Genomic DNA, 8,928 nt, shown 5'->3' with positions numbered 1-8,928 from the left:
TGAAGAATTTGTTAAAAATGCGGTTTTCTGATCCATGAGCCTTCTGGAGCTGGGGTCTTGGAATGTGAGGTTTTATCAACCCCAACCCCAGAGATTCTGATATAATTGTCTTAAGTATTAAAAGAAAAGTAAATCCTCCCTTCTAATATGTATCCAGAATTAGTAATTCTATACTACAGTAAGAATAAAGAAAACAAGTTTTGTTTCTTTGTTCTCTTGCATTGTGCTTTTTTATTTTGCTATTTTTATATTTTATAAACATTTATCACAGATTGAAGTTGGAAACAAAGCTGTCCGTTCTCCTTTAATAATAATCACTAATATTTATTAAGCATTTACCATGTGCCTGACACTATTCCAAATGCTTTACAGGTGTTAACTAATTCAATCCTTACAACAACCCTATTAGGATGGCCTTATTATTATCCCTATTTTAGGTTGAGTAATGGAAAAGTTGGGTTTCAAACCCACATATGACCGACCTGGAGCTCCCATTTTCAAGAAAATGCAGTAAATATCCCACATCTTCCAGAAAACTCTCTAGACTACTCTGACCACATCAACCTTAATGACAACACTTACATTCCATTTTCCATATTGTGGTCTGCATCTAGTCCCCCCCCCCCAAATATATACCAAGCACTTTTTGGATGGCCAGCCTTGTGCTATTCATTTCCCCTGCACTGTTGCACTTTACTGTACATTCCCTGGGATGTTCTCTAGTGCCTTTGGTATATGTATTGACTTTCTCTCCAAGGACATTACATGCACTTATGAGGGCAGAGTAAGCCATTACTCTCTGCACTGCTGCCTTACCTGGGGCCCTTTGCTGCTGTCCACATGGAACAGACAGTATTGTGCAATGGTGAGGGAGTCTTCAGATCTGAGTTCAAAGACAGGTACAACCACCTCTAGTTTCATATTCTTGGGCAGGTCAATGAACCTCTCTGACCCTTAGGTTTCTCCTCTGCAAAATGCAAGTCCATTAATTCAACAGACATTGAATGAGCTACTGTTGTGTGGCACGGGCTGATCAAAGTCGGCGTAGATCCTGAGCTCATGGGGCTTCTAGTCTGTCCATCCCTTTTCTCCCAGGAGAACTAAATGGGGTAATACCAAGTAAAGTGCTTACTTAGGTCAGGTCTTGGGGGCATGTAATAGCTGCTCAACAGATGTCAGTTATTCATTCAATACAGTCTATTTAATTAGAAGCAAGCAGTCCACTCAACACCAGAAGAAAATTTAATTACTTCATACCACACAGATGTAAGATTATACACCACTCCATCTCAAGCCTTTACTATTCAGTTCTTGCTTTGCACTTCATGTCCATAGCAGCTATGTCAGGGCCTGGGAAAACAAGTGAGCCTTCCCTCCCCAACCCTGTCCTGCTTTTGTAGGCTGGTGATCTGTCAGAAGAAGAAGAGGAAGAAGAAGAAGAAGAAGAAGAAGAAGAAGAAGAAGAAGAAGAAGAAGAAAGAGGAGGAGGAGGAGGAGGAAGAGGAGGAGGAGGAGGAGAAGGAAGAGGAGGAAGAGGAGGAGGAGGAGAAGCAGAAGAAACACAAGCAGAAGCAGAAGAAGGAGAAGGAGAAAGAAGAGGATGGGGGCACCTGGGTGGCTCAGTCAGTGAAGCCTCTGACCTCAACTCAGTTTGATCTAGGAGCTGATGGGTTTGGTGGGTTGGAGCCCCCCCCCCTCCCCTCCACATGGGGCTCTGTGTTGACAGTTCAGAGCCTGCTTCGGATTCTGTGTCTCCCTCTCTCTCTGCGCCTCCCCTGCTCATATGTGCAATAAACATTTAAAAATTTTAAAAAAATAAAATAAAAAAGAGGAGGAGGAAAAATGCCAAAACCAGGGTTAGGGAACTGGTCTCTTTCATACACTGACATTGATGTATCAACCAAACTTTCAGCAAAGTGCAGAGGTATGATATAATTGTGTAGTCTCAAGACAATTATTAAAAAAAATAGATTTAGCTTTAAAAATGAATGAATTCATAGCATATAGAGAAGTGGTCTGGCAATAGGACGCACATGCAAGGGTGTTTGGGAACTATTTTTTCTCAGTCCCGACAGTGCAGCTCCCCTCCGGTGCGCTACTCCTCAACTCATTTGGAGATGCTGTGACAATCCCAATAGCAGATACTTCCTGAATGGTCCTCCCTTCCTCCTCCACCCTTCTCTCGTTTGCCACATCACACTCGGTATCAGATCAAGCTGGAATCTCTGTCTTGTCACTTAGCAGCTATTTTGAGTTAACCTCTGGAGTTTCTGCAGGAGCAGAGCAGAATAAAACTCTCCTGAATCAGGACCGTTCTGGAGGGAAAACGCCAGGCACGGAGTAGGCTTTTATTCCCTTTTTTACTCTACCCACCCCCCCCCCTCCTTCCTTCTTACTCTCTCTTACTTCCCTCTCTCCCTTTTTCCTTCCTTCTTCCCTCCTCTCCTCCTTCCTCCTTCCTCCTATTCTGTCTTTCAAGAAAAGCCACCAGGTTCGCGGGAATCTCAGATGAAGTCCTTAGCCAGACCCACTCCCGTTCCAGATTAGATCCCCAGCCTCCCGCGGCCGCCCATGCCTCATCCCCTTTATTCTAAGGTCAGCGAGGGCTTGGGATGTTTGAAGCCTGGGAGGCGAACAGAGTCCCTCCCCGCGCTTTTCTGACTCAGAGCCAGAGATGGAGAGGCGCGGGCTCGCGCCCCCTCCCTTTCCCCCACTTTCGGCAGCGCCAGCCGCTCCGCGCCCCTTGGCACCAGCGCCTTTTCTCTGTCGGGGAAGGCGAGCCCAGCCCGCAGCCGCGCGGCGGGGGCCGAGGGCGCCTCCTCCCTTCCTCCCGCTCCCCTCCCCTTCCTCCCCTCCCGATACAATGACTGGGCCGGAACAGCGCATCAGCCGAGTCTCATTGGCAGCGGCCGCCCCAGCCCCCGGAGAGGCGGCGGGAGGGGGCAGCTGGGGAGAGAGGAGCCGGGAGCCGGGGCTGACAGCGAGGCCGGGCGGGCGGGCAGGACGGAAGGACGGGAGGACGCGAGGCAGGCGGCCGGGGCACAGCTGTTAAGTGTGGATCAAAGCGAGGACGCGCGGCGAGCGGCGGCGGGGGCGACGAGCGGCCCCGGGCCGGGGATGCGGCGGGCGCCGGCTGTCCAGCGAGCCCGGGAGTCGGGCCGCGCGGCTCACGTGCTGAGCAGGAGCTTGGGCCGAGAGGAGAAGGAAGAGGAAGGCAGGCGCCCGGGAAGGCGCTGCGCAGGGCGGAGTTGCTTGCACGGCTGGCTCCGAGCCGGTCGCCAGGTCCCGCGCGGTGAGCCACCGAGACAATAAAGTAGCGGTCGGCAGCCCCAGAGCCAGGAGGCAGCAGAGCAGGTAGGGGGGCGACTGCCAGGGGTGCCCAGCTTGCTGCCGGGGGTGGGGGGTGTGCGACCGCGAGCGGCGGCCACCTCGGGCGCTGAGCGTGCGCCTCGGGCGCAGCGCGCGTCCGGGGACCCCCAGCGGAGGTGCGGGGCTCCGGCGCTCGCGCGGGCAGGAAACCCCGCCCACGGCTCCTGGGCTCCGGCTGCCTCCGCTGGAGGCTCTGGGGCACTTGGCGCGGCGCTTTGAGCGCTTTGGTGGTGTGGGGACAGGAAGTTTGGCGGTTTCGAGGCGTTGGCGCTGGTGGGGTTTGTAAACGCGCCGCCAGGGACCATGTGCTTTGGTTGTTGCGCGTTCGTGGGAGGTGGGAGAAACGCTGATGAATCCCAGATACTTTCAAAAGGCAGGGAAAGGACTGGCGTTAGGAGAGGATACTTGGGGTTTGGTTTGTCTGCCCCTTTTAACTAGGCGTGTCTGATCCTAGCCGCTTCTCTGTTGGAAAGGCTGTGTGCGTGTGGATCGCCCTCTATCAATTTTCTGGAGTATTTCACCTTTCACCTTCGTGTGTGTGTGTGTGTGTGTGCGCGCGCGTGTCGGGGGAGGGGACAAAGATGATGTTTTTGGGAAATGCCATTCGGTTGGGACTGGAAGGTAAACTCTTCCTTTGCATTGAATGCCCTATGCTCTGAAAGAAACTACTGAGCAGTGGTTGGTGTTGTTGACAAAAGGAGTGAGAGCTGGTCTGAAATCTTCCCCGAGCCTGAGAAAGCAGCCGCAGGAGGAGGTCTCTCGCGCTCTCCTTTGTGTGGACGCTTCCCTCCAGATGTGAGAGGGTTGGGCTGGGCGCTCCTGGGTGGGGTAATAATTATCCCGAACATTCCTGCGATCTGCTAGGACTTGTAAACATACCAGAGCCAACTCCTCTGAACTTTTGCAAACCAACTTGGTCTGCTTGCCGGTGCCCAGACGGCTGCGTCTGGAAGGTGGCCCCTTCAGAAGAAAGATTGCGGAGTGCTGACAGCAGCAGGCTTTCCGGAAAGCTGGTGGATCCACAAAGGTTAGCTAGTGTTCGCCCCAGAAATTTACCAACCAATTTGGAGGATGTGTGCAAGGTTTTAAGGCAATCCCTGACATGCTGCCTCCCGTCCTAAAGAGAATGCATCTGTGGAGCTTCCAAATCAAATATCTGGAGAAGAAAAGCAGCTTCACCTTACTTAACCTCCTCAGGCGGCACTTTCATGTGCCATACACATGCTGTTAAGAATGGTGGTTGGCAGCTTATTGTGTGTCGGGCATCCCAGTGGGCACGTTTTGGGCATTATAAATAGTCCATGGAGTGGTAAGCTGAGCGCAGAGGGAGGTTAAGTAGCTTGCTGTAAGTCACACTGGTAATTTGGAGTTTACAAGACATCTGATTCCAGATGCCGGGCTCTTAACCATGACAATGCCTCTAAAGGGGATGTGCTGTAATGGCATTAATGATGAGGAAGAAAATAATAGTAGTAACAATAAGTCCCTCATATATTTTTTATTAGATTACATAACATGATGGTGACTGACCTAAAGTAAATACTCAGTATATATTTTGGTCTCTAAATTAAATGTCACAAACTAGGTGATGGTTATATTGATAAGTCTATGATGCTTTTTTCTTTTTTATGTATCTGAGAATTTTGTAATAACAAGTAAAGCACAACCACACACACGCACACACGCACACACACACGTTTGAACAGTGCTTACATTTCCTAAAAGAGGGCCAGAAGAATTCAGGCAATTCCAAGGACTTATTGCCCAGGAGAGGTTAATCACTTCTTTATGACATCTGCAAATATTAATCAGACACTTCGGTTGCTTAAATTCAGTAATGCAGGTGGAATGTATTTGAAAAATATAATGAGGGAAAATGAAGAAATCTACCTAAAATGCCATTTTAGTGAGGTTTGAGTTTCATTATTGCTGGGAAAATCTCAGAAGTCGCTTCTCCTGGGTTATGCAAGTGATTGCCTTAAACCTCACCCTGCTTGGAGATGAGTAAATTTTCCTCTTAGTGGCAGGACAGTTCTTGACTTCTCAAACAGGCAGACAGTTGTGCTTGAGCCTAATAATGTAGAATAATTTCGGGGGAGTTAAAGCTACAGCCACTCCAGAGTGTAAAAGCAGCTAAAGTTTTCTCAGTATTGTTTACTGTCGTCACTGGCCTGTTTCTAGCCAGCATGAGAATCCTTGTTCTCCATTTGATTTCACAGATTTAATCAAGATTCTGCATTGCTTTGAGCAGACAAAAAGGAAGTTTTGGCTAACTGACAATACAAATAAGGTACATGGAAAACAGTTAAAAAAATACCCTGTCTTATACAGAGCCTGCAGTGATTGTCTAAAATTTCAGGAACTCTTCATAGTTATCTTACACACCAGTACACACATCAGTGAAGGGTTGATGCTTGCACTGCAAGTGACCTCTCTCTCTCTCTCTCTCTCTCTCTCTCTCTCTCTCCCTCCCTCCCTCCATCTCTTTCCCTTCCTCCCTCTCTCTTCCTATGTCCCTGCCTCCCTCTACATCTGCCCCAGAGATCTGATCTTATCATGAACACATTATTTTTACATACTCAGTAACTGCTGAGGCTCACTGGAATTGCTATCTTCAGCCTATAGATAAATAAATCATATAACTCAGCTCACCAGTTAAGACCAGTTAAGACTGTCTCTCTCTCTCTCTTTTTTTCTCAATGTATCTCTCATCTCTCTCTTTTTAGATATGATTTTTATTTTGTTTTAGAAGATGCTTTTTTAAAAAAGTAATTTATTTATTTCTGGGTCATTAAGATTTCTCTTTCCTCTTCTGGTAAACATGTGTCCTAGGTAGTCAGAAACGGTAAGGTAGCAGTTTTCTATTGCTAGATGCTTGATTTAGGGGCCAAAGCCTATTTTCCTCAATGATCAGATTGACCAAAATTATCATGATGTTTCTTATCTCATTTTTTTCTGGTACGATCCTTTTTTAAGCTAATCGCACAAAGCAGTGTTTTCTAAAATGAAGTTCATGAGGGCCGCCTGGGTGGCTCAGGCGGTTGAGCTCTTGGTTTCAGTTCAGGTCATGATCTCACGGTTCATGAGTTCAAACCCCGCATCGGGCTTTGTGTGGGTAGCACAGAGCCTGCTTTGGATTCTCTGTCTCCCTCTCTCTCCACCCCTTCCCCCGCTAGCTCTGTCTCTCTCCAAAATAAATAAACATTAAAATGAAGGTCATGAAATCGATTTAGTGGGCTGCAACCAGTATTTTTTTTTAAAGTATAACAGGACAGAAAATATCAGCATCGTCATATGTTAGTAAGTGTTCTGTAGTTTCATGAAACTTTGAGTCAGTTCTGTATCTGGGGCTGCATGCACATTCTGGGTTGCAGTATAAAATGTAATTCTTACCATGAGTTGCTGTCTAAAAAGTGGAAAGCTACTGCCACAGGGTGTATTTTCATAATAAGTGACAAACACCCAATTCAACTGGAATTAGGAGATACATATCTATACAGATATATGTAAATTTTTTTCATATATACAGGTTCAGATTACTGAAAGATACATACTTAGAACTGGCCCCAAGTGCATCTTGCTCAGGGCTAAACAATGACTTCAGAATCTGATTTCTTTCTTTGGGTCTTCAGCTCTGTCTTCCTCTTTTTTCCTCTGGGTATAGGGTCCCTGTTGGGTGACTAGCTGACTATAGCAGTTGCTAGTTTACACGATTTTCGGTTTAAGTCCAACAAAAAAGGATAGACCTCCTTTGCCCAGGTGTTGAACAAAAAGCCTCAAAACTAGTTCTGACTGGCCTGATTGGCATGGTTTGGAGGGAAGCCCTGTGCCAAATGACTTCTGCAGAAGTTGAGGTCTTTGCCTTGTGGTGGAATCTCACCCAGACCACATGGACTGTGGATGGCAGAGGGCTGGACCTCCAGATAAATACAGTTGCTGGATAAAGGGGAAAAGGATGCTGAGGAAATCAAATACACATTTGTTGAAACGTACAAGTGTCTGACTCAGTGAAAGGTGATTTCTGTTCTCTGTGATGCCAGAAAGAATGGAGGCTGAACTGAATTATACTGAGGCAAATAGGTTATCAATATGACTTCTCATGTATGCAAGGAGAGCCTTAGCTGTCACTTTTAACCTAGTCAATACCAGGACTTAGGAGATCACAATGCAGAACAGGTCAAATTGACAGTGGTTGCTCTGCTTCACAATGGCACTGAGAGAAAAAAAGGCAGATGTATTGATTAAAAATCCACTACAGACCCTAAACCTCTTACAAGGGGTGGTCTTGACCCTTCTTGCGTTTATGTACGAATCTTGGAAGGCGGCGTTTATTTTAATCACTTGGCTGCACTAATGTAGTGAAAGTAGTTGTTTAAGTGGTGTCTTTCAGCAAATTGTCTGAAGAATACACCTCCTTGAGGGCCAAGGCCAGTGAGTTTTCTGCTCCACAGCTCGTCAGCCTTGAGATATTTATCTGGGTCTATGTTACTCTGCCCTTGGGGATGTGCTGCTTTTAATTATCCTCTGCCACTTCATGTACAATTATCCAGTGGGTAAGGGGGCCCTAATTGTGTGCGGCTGTGGAGATAATGTGCACTCACAGCAGAGGTTCCCTCGAAGTAGGGGAAGGATCATGCTGGCTTGCCCGGGTCAGTCCTGGTTAATGCCTCCGCCTCCAGTTTGGATGATAAATTATATGGTCACCTCACATAGACTATTTTAGGGGACCATGATTAGAGGTCTTTTTAATAGATAAAGAATTCCTTTCACCAGGCAAGATTAAATGTAACATTTAAGGATGGATGCTTGTGTGGTTAAAGTAAAAAGGAAAGCAAGAATGTGGTTACCAGAAAGGTCATGATAGTGTAGTGATTCTTAACCCAGAATGATTTTGCCCCCAAAGGGACCCTTGTCAATGTCTAGAGAAATTGCTGCCATTTATTGTTGCCATTTGGGGAAGGTGCTATAGGCATCTAGCATGTGGAAGCCAGGGAGGCTGCTAAACATCCCACAATGTACAGGACAACCCCCAGAACCCAGAATGTATATAGTGTTGAGGATGAGAAAGCCTGGTATACTAGTTATATTTGAGGAGGAGGGAGAGAAAGTGTCTAGGAGCTTCTGAGGCAACAGAGTGATGGATACATGGCTGTTTACGTGGAGATTATAGTGAGTTGTGTAGTTCCATTTTGTTCATTTTTTAATGTATGTTACACTTAAGAATAAAAAAAAACTTAAAAAAATAAAGAGATGCTCACCATAACTGCAGGATAGGATGGACATCCCGATGCCTATTAGGGTCCTGTTCAGATGTGAAGGCTCAATAAATAATAGTAGAGTAGAGCTAATGGTAATAAGACCAGCTCACATTCCCTAAGCATTCACCTGTGCTGGGAATTGCTTTGCCAGGATCCCATCATATTTGTTGAATTGACCAAGTCTATGTGTTGACCAGTATTTTACAGAAAGACAGAATGAGTTTGGGTTAGGGACACTGGCTCTCGAGTCGCCAGTGACCTGCCCTCAAATCCAGTTGCACCACCTATGGAGTATAGGACT

General features: G+C 46.7%; 1 protein-coding gene across 1 annotated transcript in view; it reads left to right on the top strand.

Moving 5' to 3' along the window:
* The first annotated feature begins 2,994 nt into the window (after positions 1 to 2,994).
* Positions 2,995 to 8,928, top strand: part of FRMD4B (FERM domain containing 4B) — a 322,217-nt gene continuing 316,283 nt past the window's right edge. Inside the window, exon 1 of the mRNA XM_042929953.1 lies at positions 2,995 to 3,354. The gene's annotated coding sequence lies outside the window, so the exon portion shown is untranslated. The remainder of the gene's footprint in view (positions 3,355 to 8,928) is intronic.

This window comes from Panthera leo, chromosome A2 (genome assembly GCF_018350215.1).
Source record: "Panthera leo isolate Ple1 chromosome A2, P.leo_Ple1_pat1.1, whole genome shotgun sequence".
NCBI classification, from domain to species: domain Eukaryota; kingdom Metazoa; phylum Chordata; class Mammalia; order Carnivora; family Felidae; genus Panthera; species Panthera leo.
The sequence above is the reverse complement of the archived record's forward strand: the minus strand, read 5'-3'. Positions and strand labels throughout refer to the sequence as shown.